At 34.5% G+C, this 18,200-nt stretch overlaps 1 protein-coding gene and 1 pseudogene across 1 annotated transcript in view; both read left to right on the forward strand.

The window, feature by feature from the left end:
* Positions 1-18,200, forward strand: part of LOC136037384 (IWS1-like protein) — a 438,978-nt gene that overhangs the window by 285,536 nt on the left and 135,242 nt on the right. The gene's annotated exons all lie outside the window — the stretch shown is intronic.
* LOC136037422 (U5 spliceosomal RNA) lies at positions 7,817-7,924 on the forward strand (annotated as a pseudogene).

Consider the following 18,200-nt stretch of genomic DNA (forward strand, 5'->3'; position numbering starts at 1 on the left):
CGTAAAAACGTAGCATATATTGCAAAATTTAATAACTCGTATTTATGGTCCTGAAGTAGTACAGTGGGTTTGAAATCAGCTTGGTAATAAGAGTAGCATCCCTTCAATGACTTTAACGACGGCTCTACCCAGATATACTATTGGAGTCAATAACCCCTCGTATCTTTTCAATTACTTTAACGACAGTTCTATTCTGATGCACTATTGGGGTCACTTACCCCTAGTATCCCATCTCTGGTTTAACGACATACATATCCCGATGTACTATTGAAGTCATTGACCCCTCGTATCCTCTAATCGTTTAATGAGAGCCCTATCCCAATGAGTTATTTTATTCATTAACTCAACGTAACCCCTCTGTTCGTTTAACGACAGCCCTATGATAATGTTCTATTGAATTTGCTACCCCCTGGTATTCTGCTAAAACCTTTCAGAGAGTATTAACATTTTTTGGGAACAGTATATGCATACTTTCTCAATGAAACTCTATAAAATGAATTTAACAATTCGAATCCATCGCTTATAATTTTTCAGATTAAGCCTGAATCGATGCTAAAATAACTTTCTTCATCTCGTAGCCTAATAAATAACCAGATGCAGAAACTTCCACACAGGAGTAGTATATTTTTGACCCCTCCCCCATTTTCCAACAATGCCTGTTTGTTTTCGCACGTTTACTGTTTCTCAGGTGGGATAAATGTCCGAATATCTATAAATCACAGTTTTTTGCGCACTTCTTTCAACGAAGAATACTTAAGTATTTGTCATCCACAACAAGCCGTCCTGGCCGAGTGGGTTGGTGCGCTGGATTCGGGATCCCTTGTCTGGGAGGACGCGGGTTCGAATCCCAGTGTACCCAATTCTTCAGTTTGGGACGGGGGTCAGTGGCGTGACTGTGTAAGCCTAGCCAGAGTCGACCCAGCTCTAAAGGGGTACCTGGAGAAATCTGGGGAAGGTAAACAGGAAGAGTGTGTGAAAGCACAGGATGGCCGGCCCCCAGCCCCCCATTGCACTTCCTAGCTGAAGGGCCAAGAAACAGAGATCAGCACAGCCGGTACGGACTGTAAAGTCTGATGCCGTATCCTTTACCTTTTTACCTTTTTTTTTACCATCCACAACAAGCTTATCACTAATCCACTGATCTGTTGAATCTTACTATTTCACTTGTTGTGAAACTTCAATAATTGTTGAACTAATTAAAGTTAATGGCAGTGAATAATACAGTTACTAAACGAGTTTTGACATTCAATAATTCCAAAGAGTATCAAACAGTTCGTGGTAACGAACTGTAGTAAGGAGCGATCCGGCTCAATAGTAACCAAAACTCTAAAAAATTGAATTTTGATATCAATAGCTACATCAAAAGAATCGCATTTTAATGCTGATTTTAAATATATAAGTTTCATCAAGTTTAGTCTTACTCATCAAAAGTTACGAGCCTGAGAAAATTTGCCTTATTTAGGAAAATAGGGGGAAACACCCCCTAAAAGTCGTAGGATCTTAACGAAAATGACACCATCAGATTCAACGTATCAGAGAACCCTACTGTAGAAGTTTCAAGCTCCTATCTACAAAAATGTGGAATTTTGTATTTTTTGCCAGAAGACAAATCACGGGTGCGTGTTTATTTGTTTTTTTTTCCCCCAGGGGTCATCGTATCGACCAAGTGGTCCTAGAATTTCGCAAGAGGGCTCATTCTAACGGAAATGAAAAGTTATAGTGCTCTTTTTAAGTGACCAAAAAAATTGGAGGGCATCTAGGCCCCCTCCCACGCTCATTTTTTTCCCAAAGTCAACGAATCAAAATTTTGAGATAGCCATTTTGTTCAGTATAGTCGAAAACCATGATAACTATGTCTTTGGGGATGACTTACTCCCCCACAGTCCCTGGGGGAGGGGCTGCAAGTTACAAACTTCGACAAGTGTTTACATATAATAATGGTTATCGGGAAGTGTACAGACGTTTTCAGGAGGATTTTTTTGGTTTTGGGGGTAGGGTTGAGGGGATGGGGCTATGTGGGAGGATCTTTCCTTGGAGAAATATGTCATAGGGGAAGAAAAATTCAATGAAAAGGGCGCAGGGCTAAGGACGAATCTGGTCGCGTTAGAAAAAAACGTCAAATTTTGGTACCAATAGCTACATCAAAAGAATCGCATTTTAATGCTGATTTTAAATATATAAGTTTCATCAAGTTTAGTCTTACCCATCAAAAGTTACGAGCCTGAGAAAATTTGCCTTATTTAGGAAAATAGGGGGGAAACACCCCCTAAAAGTCGTAGGATCTTAACAAAAATGACACCATCAGATTCAACGTATCAGAGAACCCAACTGTAGAAGTTTCAAGCTCCTATCTACAAAAATGTGGAATTTTGTATTTTTTGCCAGAAGACAAATCACGGGTGCGTGTTTATTTGTTTTTTTTCCCAGGGGTCATCGTATTGACCAAGTGGTCCTAGAATTTCGCAAGAGGGCTCATTCTAACGGAAATGAAAAGTTATAGTGCCCTTTTTAAGTGACCAAAAAAATTGGAGGGCATCTAGGCCCCCTCCCACGCTCATTTTTTTCCCAAAGTCAACGAATCAAAATTTTGAGATAGCCATTTTGTTCAGTATAGTCGAAAACCATGATAACTATGTCTTTGGGGATGACTTACTCCCCCACAGTCCCTGGGGGAGGGGCTGCAAGTTACAAATTTCGACAAGTGTTTACATATAATAATGGTTATCGGGAAGTGTACAGACGTTTTCAGGAGGATTTTTTTGGTTTTGGGGGTAGGGTTGAGGGGATGGGGCTATGTGGGAGGATCTTTCCTTAGAGAAATATGTCATAGGGGAAGAAAAATTCAATGAAAAGGGCGCAGGGCGCAGGACGAATCTGGTCGCGTTAGAAAAAAACGACAAATTTTGGTACCAATAGCTACATCAAAAGAATTGCATTTTAATGCTGATTTTAAATATATAAGTTTCATCAAGTTTAGTCTTAACCATCAAAAGTTACGAGCCTGAGAAAATTTGCGTTATTTTAGAAAATAGGGGGAAACGCCCCCTAAAAGTCATAGAATCTTAACAAAAATCACACCATCAGATTCAGTGTATCAGAGAACCCTACTGTAGAAGTTTCAAGGTCCTATCTACAAAAATGTGGAATTTATATTTTTTGCCAGAAGGCAGATCACGGATGCGTGTTTATTTGTTTGTTTGTTTGTTGTTGTTTTTTTCCCAGGGGTGATCGTATCGACCCGGTTGTCCTAGAATGTTGCCAGAGGGCTCATTCTCACGGAAATGAAAAGTTCTAGTGCCCTTTCTGAGTGACCAAAAAAATTGGAGGGCACCTAGGCCCCCTCCCACGCTAATTATTTTCCCAAAGTCAACAGATCGAAATTCTGAGATAGCCATTTTATTCAGATTAGTCGAAAAACCTTATAACTATGTCTTTGGGGACGACCTACTCCCCCACAGTCCCCGTGGGAGGGGTTAAAAGTTCAAAACTTTGACCAGTGCTTACATATAGTAATGCTTATTGGGAATTGTACAGGCATGTTCAGGAGGATTTTTTTGGTTGCAGGCAGGGGTTGAGAAGAGGGGGATATGCTGGGGGAGCTTTCCATCGAAGAATTTGTCATGGAGGAAGAAATTTTCCATGAAAGGAGCGCAGGATTTACTAGCATTACTTAAAAAAAACAATGAAAAATCTTTTTTCACCTGGAAGTAAGCAGCAGCATTAAAACTTAAAACGAAAAGAAATTATTACCCATATGAGGGGCTCACCTCCTCCTAATACCTCGCTCTTTACGCTAAAGTATTTTTAGCAATGTCAGCTATTTATTCTGCGGCTTTTGTGATTCAGGGGTCATTCTTAATGAATTGGGACACAATTTAAGCTTTAGTGTAAAGAGCGAGGTACTGACGAGGGGGGGTGAACCCCCTCATATATGTAATAAAAACATAAGAATACAAAAGTTCTTTATGTAATTTAATTTATAAGTTACGTATGTCTTTCACTTATAAAAAGATTCGTAAAAAATTAAAAGTTCTAGTTGCCTTTTTAATTAGCCGAAAGTCGGAGGGCAACTAGGCTTCCTCCTCCGCTCTTTTTTTCTCAAAATCATTCGATCAAAATTATGAGAAAGCCATTTAGCCAAAAAAAAATATATACAAATTTCGTTTTAATTATTCCTCTGCGGAGAGCCAAAATCAAAACATGCATTGATTCAAAAACGTTCAGAAATTAAATAAAAAAAAGTTTTTTAAATGAAAGTAAGGAGCGACATTAAAACTTAAAACGAACAGAAATTACTCCATATATGAAAGGGGCTTTTCCTTCTCAACGCCCCGCTCTTTACGCTAAAGTTTTTTTTTACTGTTTTAAAATGTAGAGTTAAGAGAAAGAGTCAAACTTTAGCGTAAAGAGCGAGGCCTTGAGAAGGAAAAGCCCCTTTCATATACGGAGTAATTTCTGGTCGTTTTAAGTTTTAATGTCGCTCCTTACTTTCATTTAAAAAACTTGTTTTTTTTTATTTAATTTTCACTTTGAAGACTGAATGAATACTGTATTTGACTATGTTGTATTTGTTATCTTAGTTGTCTTATTTTTAATGTCGTTGTACCCCCACTACAAGCTCACCTGTAGATTATGTCTTATTTGTATTATTTGTTCCCTTAGTTGTCCTATTTGTAATGTTGCTGTATTGATTCAGCCCTCTACAAGCTCAGCTTTCGGGGCTGCAGTATCAGCCGTATTTGTTCCCTTTTTCGTTTTGCTCTTTTTGTGTATTGTTGCTATATCATTTTATTCTTTCGTTAGTTTTATACATTATTTGTAAATTGTGACTTCGTTGTACCTGCTTTGTCCTATTTGTAATATTGCTTTGTTGATTGAGCCCCCTACAAGCTCAGCTTTCGGTGCTGCAGTATCAGCCGTATTTGTTATGTATATCTCAAATACGGTTGTCTTATTTGAAATGGTGCTGTATTGATTGAGCCTCCTAAAAGCTCAGCTTTCGAGGCTGCAATATCAGCCCTTTTTGTTTTCTTATTCTCTTTACTTTATTTTTTATATACTCTTTCATTTATTTTGTACATTTTTTGTATATTGTCAGTTTACCTGTAGCTGTTAGCTTAGTTGTGCTTGTAGATGTTGACTTAGTTGTATTATTTATTGTTTTAGTTGTCTTATTTGTAATGTTGCTGCATTAATTAAGCCTTCTACAATCAAACCTGTAGATATTGTTGTTTCTTGTCTTAGTTGTCTTATTTGTAATGGTGCTGTATTGATTAGGTCTCCTACAAGATCAGGTTCTGGGGCTTTAATATCGACCCTATTTGTTTTTTTATTCTCTTTCTTGTTCTACTCTATATTTTTTTTGCTTGATGTTTTACTCTTTCGTTTATTTTCTACATTGTTTGTGTATTGTCACTTAGTTTTACCTGTAACTGTTGGCTTATTTGCGATTGTAGATTTTGACTTAGCTGTATTATTTCAAACCAGGATTTGAGTCGATTTGCTGAGGTGACTGTTTTTGGCCTCAGACGGCTTGGCCCTGCGGTGAGTTCTTATTAGAGAGAGAGAGAGAGATCGGTATATTTAAAAACTATCGTAGCATAGAGCTAAATTCAGTTTTTTTCACAAAAATCATACATTTAAACAAAAATCACACACTACAACTCAGCATTAATAACTGATGTGAAAAATGGCACAAATGAGTTTGCGTATTGATTGGTTCGTACTTTAGGGGGTACAAGTTTATTTCGTAATCGAGTTCGGCTATTGGGAGGGGCTGGTTCGGGTAGTAGTGATCGGTGGCTCTTATTGGCTAGGATGAATTTTCCAAATTGGTGAATAAGGTGTTCCAGCCGGACTTTAAGTGGAGATAAATTTAATTTAGCGAGGGCTTGATCGTAGGGTATGCCACGGTCTCGGAGTATAATCCTTGTTGCTCTTTTCTGGACGCACTCTATGTCGCGTAATAGGTACACTGTGCGGATAGCAGATGGACCCCACACCGGGCACGCGTACTCGAGCAACGGGCGAACATAACACGTGTAGGCATGGAGAAGGCTTTTAGTATCACACCCAAAACGCCTCATTTTGGTAAGTGTCTGAAGGCTTGCATTAGCCTTGTGGACGGTTAAATTAATATGGGCACTGAAACTACAGTCACTAGTGAAAGTTACTCCTAAGATTTTTATTTCGTTCACAGTCGGGAAAGGGACTAGAGGCATATCTATATTCCGCTTCAGAGGGTTGAAACGAATTATCTTCGACTTGGCTACGTTAATGGTAAGTAATAGTAATGACTAAAGCCCCCTTTGTTTTTTTAAGGAGAAATTAATTTTCATCAGCAGAACAGCAACTGGGTTGGTACAAATTAAAGTTTCGACTTTCCAGTAATGTTGATAACAGATTGAGTAACTCGTGATTTTTTTTCTCATAAAGGTGTACTTGTATTCAAACCATTAAGACGTTTGCATATGTAAATAGGACATTGCTATTATTAAAATATTTTAGAGACTTAATTCATTGATGTAAAAAAGTTGTGTGCCCCGGCATCCGTATTTGCATTCCTTTATTACATTTTAGAACGGTTGACCCCATTAATTACCCCAAATGGGTTGATATTTTTTAAACAATAATTTGACATGTAAAATTGATCATTGGGCTTTTTTGAAAAGATGAATATCTTGATAAACTTGCATGTTTGAAATATTACAGAAGAGTTATGCCGAAAATCCCAAGCACGTGAGAGAGCTAAGCATATACTTTATGGAAAATAGTTCAAGAATTTTCTCCGAAACATATTTTAAATAACCATATTTTGTTTTTCTCAGTCTTGCTTTAGAGCAAATAACGATATCACCTTAATTAAATCAAATTGCCTCAAATGATTGAATTCCTAATGTATTTTGTTTTTGAAAATACTCTGTAATTATCAAATTCTAATTTTCAAATGAACTAGGGTTCGAATCAAATTGCTGAAGTGTTTGCACCTTTCTTACTTATATAATAGCCTAACAGTTCCTCATTTACTTGCCCTTGCTCCTGTTTGGTCTTTCCTTAATTGTGGAAAAGAAAAAAGCAAGTTCATCTCCTTTTATTTTGAATTTGCAAAATATTTAACGGAACTTCCAACTTGGACAAGTAACTCTTTTCTGCAAAGAAAGTATCAATTGGCAAAACCAGCTGGAGTTATTGAGAAGCATATTTGTGATTTCACTACCGATTATCAGAAGTCTACCTATCTTTGGTCATTTCTGTTTGCCCATGGTTTAGTTTTTTTTCTTGATTTTTACTCTATCCTTTTTTGAGCTTTGTGCCCCCTTTTTTGTGATGGGTTATAAACAAATTGATGATGATGATAATGAAATTTAGACTCAGTCATTGAGGTTAGTCTTAAAAAGTTAAATGTCCCTTGTCACCATACATTTTCAAGTCAATTGCGTTGGCAAAATATCAAACTGCAAATTCCTCCCCTACCGTTAAGCTTCTACGTACGGTCTTTTAACATTCTAAGGTTTATTTGTATGACCTCTTACTACAGGAATTGATTGACAACTATAATTGACAACTCTATAATTATTTTTGAGCTTGATTATTGAATATTTATGTTATTTTCTGAGGATGTAGTTTTAGTACCATGTCATTAAAGTTGCCCAGGAATTGCTGATCATTTAATATATTTCCTCATCATATGATTTTTTCACTTGTATTTATTTGATTGAACATTGATTTCTTTATTGCTTTGAATCCTTGTTGAATTTCAATAACGATTTACCAAGATTTATTATTAAATACTCAAGTCAACTTAAGCAATTTTCATAGGTCCGACCCGTCCTCATATCGAATCTATCGTTCGTCTTTTACTAAAGATTACCGTGGAGAGGGGCACTTGATGAAACTCAAAAATTTTTTGAATGCCATAAGACAGACCAGGCCATGCATTGTAGTAGTAAGAATTGTCCAAGATTACTTATCTGACAAGCCTGATTACTTTACTTACCCTTAACGTCTCACGAGATGTAACTGACATGAGAGATCAGTAAAATTTCTACTTGAGAAAACTGTCTTGACTAGTGGTCGGTCAAGTAGCCCTAGAAAATGGATGATAATTGAAGTCAAATATAAACAAAAATTTAATCTTTTCAAAAATAACAATAAATTGTCAAATAATGAGCAAATAGCAAAAAGGAACAATAGTTGTGACATGTGGCACACTTTCGAGAATAACTAGCCAAGTCCTAGCAGCTATACTACCTCTACTGTGGGTTTTCTATAACCTCAGTTCAGTCGTCAAAAATTAGTGTTGGGTAATGATTTGATAAACCGATATGTCGATATTTTAACTTTCAATATTCTATATTCTGGATCAGGGTTTTGCTTAAATTAGTTTTTGGTTTTGACAGACGTTAATAACAACAATTATAAATAAAGACTATTTTGCATAATCTTTTTCCAACTTAATAATTTTTTTTAAAATTTTATAGTACTTCCAATGATTAATATTAAATGAAACAATAAACGTAAAATTTGATCATATAAATGCATATAAAGGAAACCCAGATTCGAAACTACTTGGGATGAGAAATAAATCACTGGGAATTTTTTTGCTAAAAAAAGACGGTACATGTCAATATTTTCTTTGAAGGTTGGTTCCATTTTTCAGTGACTAACTGACCAGCCATGAAAAACCCTCACAGAAGGGATGCTGGTGGCGGGCATGGAAATTAATATCGCGACATTCTGATATAATTATTTGTGACACCCCATATTATGAGACTTGAGTGGATTCATTTTTCTTTGAATCGTAGGCTCCCTATTGAAAATCTGTAGATCATAATAAATTCAGATGCTAGTGAAGCATGATTGGCATTAACTACTAGAAGTTTGCTGTGTGAGCCCCACAAACTGCCTTGATTCTGTTGATTCATGTACTGATACAGATTTAGTCACCAGCAAAGCCTTGAAATTTTGATTTAAACTTAGAGGAGGTCATCAGGGGGGTGTACGTTTTCTACCCTTGCGGATCGAGATACTTGGCAATCGTGACGGGTGTCATATGACCAAGGTTTACAAACCTAGAGGGCATTTTATCCAGCAAAGCCTTTGGAGTTCCTCCGCACCGTTTGAGAGTCCACCCTAAATAAAAGTAAATGAGTTTGAGAGCACACTATGCCAAACTTATAGATACGAATATGCATGCTATCACAGTAGATGTATTATATAGTGCAACGTTTCTCCAAATATGACACACATTTCATAGTGCGCAATTTGGGAAGTTTCCTAAACTGTCAGAGCCAGAATTTCAGTTGCTACTTGGTATTTCATCAGCAAAACTTGTCATTGCAGTTGCCAGAGGGTGGGGTTAAGAAGCTTTTGTGGTTTTGATGTGTGTCAAAAATCTTCAATGGAGAGTGTAGGGCCTTTTGGTACTCTATACTGGATGTTTCTGTATGTATAACTCAATAAACTGAATTAGTTTATTCTTATTTCGTTCGGCTCTTTTCGAAATAATTTCGTATACTATTGTTACTACTGACAATTCACTGCGGTACCAAGCCACCTGAAGCCAGCACTTTTATATACGTACCCCTCCGTCCCAAAATATTCAAAGTTTACCTCATTAAACATCACCAAAAAGTTTTAAATTTTCTTAAATCTTTCCTTGTGGCATCCTTCAAAACGGCGAACACCTCATTTTCAACATTCGTACAAGGAAAACTACGATAAGGGTAGACAATCTTTCATCAAATCTTAATTTTTCTTGTCCAGACCCCCCTTCTCCCCCTAGATGCTCCCAGGTAACTTCGACTCAGTTTAGTGTTTGACAATAAAGGTACACATTATTTTTCGATTTTGATGCATTACCGTGCATAATTTCTAACTCGCACAGGAGCTCAGAGCTATAACGATTGTGATAAAACAAAAATATAATTTTCACCACTCCACCACTTCTGACACCTTCCTTCTGTTCAAATTTGAGGTTTATTTAACAGGACCTTGCCACAAAAAAGAAACATTAAAAGTTTTAACATGACCTCCTAAGCCATTCTACAGTTATTGCTGATACACTTTTTTGGTAACCTGGGTGCAGATGGTGTCTTTCAAAATACTAGGCTTCTTCACCCTGAATAGATTCTAAGTTCTACCGTGGCATACTTAGCAAATACATTCTATAAATACACTGGCTATATACGACGTATGAAACAAAACAAAAGAAAGGATACAACAAATGAAAAATAAAAACGAAAGGGCGAGGAGAAACAGGGACTATGAGAAAAAACGTAGAAAATTAACATATTTCTACGTTTTCAAGGAAGTCTCAAGAATAGTAAATGACAAACAATAAAATTCCCAGACTTGAATTTTTTACAATTTGGAAATATGTTTAGTAAAATCAGCTCCTAATAAATGGATGACATTGCAGAAGTGTTTAGAAGTTGTTTACAACGAAAATCCGAATTTGTCAAAATGAAAAATCGATTACCGCATTTTACAATTAGAGAATTGCGGTCATTTGCCAAAGACCATAATTTAAAGATGATTGGCAAATAGCTTAAGATATTACATACCATCAATGATCATCTTAATAATAAAACATCGATTTGCGAACAGTATATTCAGTGGTCACGAAATGTAAAAAGACAAAAGCAGTGTCACTACAATATTGAACCTGAAATAAATATTGATAATTGTCTAAATAAAAACTAAGCATTTCAAAATAGAGTCCCTTGGGATCTTAGTCCTTATTGATTTCTCTCAGAAGTTCATCATTTTTCCCAGAATCGAAATTAGCAATGAAATTTGGCAGATTCGGGGGTAAATTAGCTAGACTTGAGTGAGCATGATTGCATGTTTGTAATCTGAATGCGTTGCTTAAAGATTGGTCCTGTCGTTGTAATCGTCTTTTTAAATTAGTGTCATTTTCACGTAATTTATCAGTAATCATATTTTTATTTTTATTTTCTGCTTCAATGATTGAATCACCCAACTTTCCAGTATAGTCATGAAATCTAGCTTGCTCTAAGGAACGTTCTTCAACTATATTTCTTTGTATTTCCCTACTTTTCACTATACTCGCTAATGATTTATAAAAACTTTATAGGATCCATTTATAGAATGAAAGTCTTATGGAATAACTTTCGAGAGATCTTTTTCGTAAAAACAACCTAAAATTGGCTCACCAGCTTTATCCAAAAATTCATTCGTTATAGAGATTGTAGTGAGATGTGTGTTGTTATGAGTAAAATATTTCCACAATCTCTCTTTGATTGTTCTGTGAAACTGTTCAACAATTTGAGCTTTCAATTCACTTTCATATGAGAACCAATGAATGTCGTGTCCCTTAAAAAATACTTGAATGTTTTAGGTTTTCTATTTTTGAATAAATCCGTAAAAGCATTAGTAATTTCCTTTCTCGTTATATCCTTTAAAGGAATAGACCAAGCATATTTACTAAAACAGTCGATGACTGAAAGAATATAGTTAATATTATCATTTTCACTTTTATACTGCTGCGTGTCAACCAAATCTACTTGCCATATGTCCATGAGACTATTAATGTAAGCTCGTCTTCTTTTAGATGTATGATAAGGAGGATGGTGTAAAGAATAACTATTTTGATATTGCAGATCTTAGTTTTTGATACAGAAAAACGATGCTCTTTTAACTTTCTATTGAAATTGTCAATCCCTGAAAAGTTTGAATGATAGAGTTTTAAAAGTTTGTTTTCTACGCTGCTTTTGCCAGTATTGCCAGTATATCACTCCCTTTTATCAAGGGTTGTTGCTCGTTGCTTCCTCTTTTAAAAAAGATTTTTCTTGCAATCACAAAATGTAAAAATACCATTAGCACTTCATTTCTTTTTTTAAACTGCCAAGTTAAAGCCTCCGTTGCAGAAACCTTTTTAAATCGCATACAATAACTACATTGATTACAGGTTTGAATTATTAAAACAATTGAACTTATCAAGTATACTAATAGACATTAATAGATTTCTACGTTCTCAAGAAAGTCTAAAGAATAGTAAATAGCATGCAATAAAATTCCTCAGACTTGACAATTTCTTAAGATTTGGAATTTTATTTAATAAAATAAATACCTAACAAATAGCTGACATTGCAGAAGTGATTAAAAGTTGTTTACAACGACAATCCATATTCGTCAAGATAAAAAATCGAGTACCGCATTATACAATTAAAGAATTTTGGTCATTTGCCAAAGACCATAATTTAAAGATAATTGGCAAAAAATTTAAGATATTAAATACCATCAATGATCATCTTAATAATAAAATATTGACTAGCGAACAGTTTCAGTTATTCAGTGGTCACAAATTGTAAAAAGCGAAAAAGACAAAAAGCAGTATCACCACTATATTGGACCCGAAATAAGAGTAAAACTAGAAAAAGAAAAGAAATTTTTTCAGATTTAAACTTTAAATTTAATAGTAGACGAAATAAAGAGGGTACTGAACTTAAAAATCTTTAAATTCAAAACAGAATTCAAGTGCTGGAAATTATAATGAAGTAAAGAGTAAAGTAAAAAGTTATTTTAATAATCAAGTAGAATCAATAAAAAGGATATATATAAGAATCAACAATTCATTCAAGATGTAACTGGTAGAGAGTGTTACAAAAGACAGGAATACTGACATTTCGAATTTATTTACGAAGTAAAAAATAACAAGAGAAGCTCCAGATATCGCAGAGTATATGTTTAAATAAAAAGAACATGATACTAATCCAAGTATTCAATAGATTAGCGAAAATTCCCTTACAGTTAATGTTTCAATAAATGCCAACCGGGCTGATTTTGGACCACATTTTGACTCTGTCGTTAGAGATTTAAAAATAGAATGAATGATAGAGATAACTACAGAGATCAATTTACAACACGTGTAATATTTTATTCATAAAAGGATAATGAAAAGCTCGAACCTCTTCATGATTATAGCTATTCCTGGATTCTTAATAAATATAGTGCCATCAAACAAAACCATCTAAATAGTAATCAAAGAAATATACAAAAATTATTTATAGAGAATAACAAGGATCAGGCCTACAATTTGAAAGAGTCGATGGAATTTATCGAATGACAAGATTACCAAATTATGTGGGAGGTACTACTGAAGAATTGCAATAATTTGTAAAAAAAAAATAAAGAGATTGCATTAACATAAGAAATAATGATAATAAATGTTCTTTTTGGTCAACGCTCGCCTATCTTTACCCAGCGAATGATAGAAATGTTGATCTAGTCAGTTTCTTTTCCTAGAGAAAGAATTGCGGCATCAATAAAAACAACGATTTGGCAACAGTGATCACAGGTGGAGCCAACAATGTTATTGTCAGTGCTCAGAGTATTTGAAGTTTATATTCTTACATTATAGAAGTTTACATTATAAATGTGTTGCGGGAGAATACGAAGTTTACATGGAAAAATAGCAATATTTTTAAACTGTTCACGTCCCTTCTGTTTTAGCTTCTGTTTTATATTCATAGGAATATAAATCCTATGAAAGAGAATTAAACTTTAAATGGGTTCCTAATTTTCCTATGGATATTCAAGATATTTGTAAATTTGAAAAAAAAAATTAATAATTTTTTTTTATATGAAATAAGTGAATAAAGTGGTTCGAGCTCATTTTCCTAAAACTAAGATCAATGGGAAAACTGCTACACATGTGATTAATTTACTATGTTTTGATAATTATAATGTCTTAATTAAAGATTTAAGCAGACTATTGAGAACTCAAATTACTAAACATAAATGAAAAATTTATCTTTGCACCTACTATTGAAGACATTTCACAGAGGGGCAAAAGTTTGAAAAGCATTCTAAAACGGATAACTGAAGATCCTGACATAATAATGCCAAAAACAAGATCTAAAATTGAATTTAAAAATATAGCTAAACAAACAAAAGTACCTTACAGTATTATAGCTGATTTCGAATCGTAAAACGAAGAATATTATCAAAAGAAAGGTAAAAGACAATTAAAGTAGCTGAGTAAAAGCAATTTGCTTATGGATTCCAAGTATGTTGTACTTTTGATCCAACACAGGTTAAATTTTGCGAATGTCTCGATAAATATCTAGCGGACATTTGGTAACTACCATAATATATGTGTGTATAGAAATAGCAATGAGCATGAAAATAGAAAGATAGATCATGGTTATACACAAGAATAGGTAAGAAAAAAATGAAATATTACAACTATTAAAAGCAGTCCCTATTAAAACGGCATTTTTTCAGACGAGAGTTTTATATCATATTAAAAATGCTAATAAAACCCAATACGAAATGCGTTTCATAGATTCACTCCGTTTTATGGCTTCCGGGTATGTTTGTCTTTTGATGTAAAAAAAAATATATTGCGCATATTCTTTGGTAAAGATGCTAGCGGGCATTTTTTAACTACCATAACAGAAATGTGTACAGAAATAGCCATTGAGTATGAAAATAGACAGAGAGATCATAGTTATACACAAGAACAAGTAATAGAAAAATGCAATAATACAAAAATTAAAAGCTGTCATATTTGTAAAGAGGAAAAAGAAGATTATAATTTTGATCACGACCATGTGACTGGTAATAAACGTGGATTCACCAATACAGAATGTAATAAGAACTTTTAAATTCCTAAACATATATCCATTGTAATGGATAATCTCTCAAAATATGACTCTCATTTATTTTTCAGAAAATTAGTACCTGATAACGGTATTTTTGATTCAGCGGAGAGTTTTATATCATTTTATAAGCCAATAATTGATAATGAAACCCAATACAAAATCTATTTCATAGATTCACCCTGTTTTGTGGCTTCATTGTTTGATAGGCTTTCTGAAAGTTTTGCTAAATATGAATGTAAGGTAAATTTACAATTATTTAAGAAATAATTTAAAATATTCATGCTTCTCATGTATTTCAAAATACTGAAGGATTCAAAGAAATAATAAAGAAAGGGATTTATCCCAACGAGCATATTCACAGCTATGAAAAAATACATGATACAAAATTACTTTCAACAGACAAGTTTTATTCTAGATTCACAGGGAAAAATATTTCTGAAGAAGAATTTATAAGAACGAATTCTTTTTAGAAATTATTTAATTGAAAAACACTATTAGATTAAACTAAACTATTCCTAAAAGTTCATGTTTCAGTTTTATCAGGTGTCGACAGATATCAGATGAGTTTTATCAGATTTTGCCTGACATCGTCTGTGCTAAGGCTTACAATACCCTACCGCTTGAACTGAGAGGTAGGAGCTCCCTTGGTTCTTTCAACAAGAGAATAAAAAATAATCTCGTTTTTGAATTAGTTTCATTTGCATAATGAATATAAATAGAAAAGTGACTTTTACCCATTATTGAATTTTTTTGTGGGGACTGGTGTGGTTCGCTCCTGGATGAAGAGGTGGGGATTTGTCAGGATGATTTTCTTGGTAGACGCCATGGTTGCATCGAGGAGTGGAGGGAGAGCCATAGTGCGTATTTATTTTTGTGGTGATAAGAGACTCAGCATGCATTTTTTTGCATAGAGATGAGAGATTATGTATGTTATGACTGTTATAATTTTTTGTAATAAACCCGAAAAAACTGAACTGAACTGTGCAAAGTCTTTAAAGTTTGACACATAAATAAAACTCTTTTTACTTTCCTAACTATATTCTCCAAAACTTAAAAAATTCAAGCCATCTTTTACTATAGCTAAACATGCAACATGTTACTCATATGCCATCTGACCAAATAAAGCGTCATTAGGTAAAGGTTTGATTTCAACAGCTGGAAATTCTTTGCAAATGAGTACTTATGAAACCAGCTTCTTCTATAAAGCTCTATTAAACAAGTCAGACACGATGGCGTACCGGCTTCTGACGTTTTCTAGGATATTCCCAGAATTCTTTTACCAAGTGAAAAGTTCTTGGGAAGAAATTCAAAGGCTATTAAAAAAAAAATTATTTACGATTCAGATAATTAGTTTAATAAAATTATTTACTAATAAATGGAAAAACTTTTAAGCGAAACAAAAAGGAAAATAGATATAATCGAACTATTAGGAAAGAAGATTTAAACACTGGAACGAAATATAGGCTTAAAGGAACGGATTGTGTTATAACTAAATATGGACAGAAAATTGTTATCATTATTGATTTGAAAACTTGAAATGGTTGATCTATTTGCACTTAAGGGTTGTGATTCTAAAGCAGTCAAATTTGAAAAGAAATTGAAAAAATTAGATAAAGGTTATATTCTAAAGGTTATCGAGAGAAAAATAAATGTAATATAATTATTTAGATATTGATATCGAAATATCCACTAAATATTAAATCATATTAAATTTTTAAATTTTATCAGTGGCATAGACAAAATGGAACTTAAATAAGGTCTTATCTCATAAATTCATCAAATTCTTATTTCACAAGACCTGTTTTGATCTTAAAGCTCAGGATGGGTAATTGTCAAAATGTCGAAAATCTTCATTAAAAATGGTGTGAACTCAATTAAAAATTGGGTAGAAGGATGAGGTGATCTAGGTAGGGTCTAGAACCCTTGTTCAAATTGTAAAAAGTATAAAAAGGAGACCAAATTTGATTTCCAATGACCTGTTTTCATTTTGAATGTAGGGATGGAAAATCTTCCAAATATGCAATATTTGATATTAAAACGATGTAGAAGAGACTGACAATGCTATAAATTGACGGGGTGATATATGTTGGGCAGAACCCGTGTTTTCTTTACTACTATTAGCTCAGTGGGGTGGTTTTTAAAATCATCTTTGCCGACTTCACCCATTGACACGTATTCACAACCGACCCGAAGGCCCCACCTGTCATTAATCTTTGATTGTGCTCATACCATTTCAATCACAGTATATACATAACAGATGTAAATTGTTACATCCGGACAGTCTAAGGTATGCCAGACCCAGCCACGCTCGTACCAACAAAATGCTTTTGGTAGTTGTTTCCTTTGACTTAAAACATTTAACCCGTCATCTAATATATGTGGTCATGGCCATGAAAAGTCTATTTTGTTGGGGCAAAACTGACTGCCATACCAACTAAACATGACTCACAGAGAGGTTGAAACGTCCATGTAGACCCCATGAGAAGAACAGAGCTGGGACTTGCTATTGTATCTGGGAATCTAGAGAGACCAACTAACCCTCAGATAAACAGAATTTAAGAAGCTGGGCCTTCCCATCCCGAGTATCTTAATTTCAAGCTGAGGACCAGGCATCTTACGTGGTACCCATCCTTTTATGCATAATCCTTTGACCTAATGTTGGTCAGGAGTCACTCCTTGACCATGTTGCCTCTAAATCACCAGATCGGTAGTGGCTGTACCCACCCACTTTCAATGCATCATCCCTGTTCATGCCATCCACCACCCAACGTTCAGCTTATTGCAGGATGGACACTCAATGACAAGAAGCTACCAGGTGTTGCCATAATAAGGACCTCAATTTCATCCCATCTGCTGGAGCCATTATAGTGAAATCCTCCCAATACGTGTGTATGATTACGTTAGGAAGATGTAGCAAAGTAATAAATGAGGATAACAATTAGCGTAGGCTTACATTTGGAAAAACAACTGTTTTGCTCTATCATTCCTGGATAAATGATTTACATTCCTGTAGGATGGCCGAAATCAATAAATTTATCTCATGATGCCCACTTTCAACCCAGTCAAAGTGGATTAGCTACTAACAGGGACAAGAAACTATTGAGTTTAATATATGAGGATGAAATCTACATCGTGAATTGTAAGCCTTCAGTTACATTGCTCAAAATCAAGATTCGCGAAGATCTTAGTAATGTTAGCTGCGATAAGCTGCGATTTAAATTTTGGAAGAGTGATTCTTGAGCAATTTAACTGCTAGTTCCTCTAGCTAATTGTTATTTCACTCATTTAGAAGGAGGGTCATCAATGCTTAGGACAAGTTGACTCACCTAGCTTGAATTTAGCAAGAGAAAACGCTCAGCTGTTTTCAAAAGAACCACTTCCAAAGCATTCATCAGTTTTGTGTTCTTATACTTGTGTTCCAGGATCAATTCTATCTGTTTCTTTTTGGAGAGGTGAAATTTATGTATCTAACACAAACAGACAAGTTTTGCGATCCCGATGGGACGGTATTTTAAACGAAGAATTCTGCTTCGATCGGGAAGATTTCTTTCACTGTTGATCAACTAGCTG

The sequence above is a fragment of the Artemia franciscana genome, chromosome 16 (genome assembly GCF_032884065.1).
Source record: "Artemia franciscana chromosome 16, ASM3288406v1, whole genome shotgun sequence".
Taxonomy (NCBI): Eukaryota; Metazoa; Arthropoda; class Branchiopoda; order Anostraca; family Artemiidae; genus Artemia; species Artemia franciscana.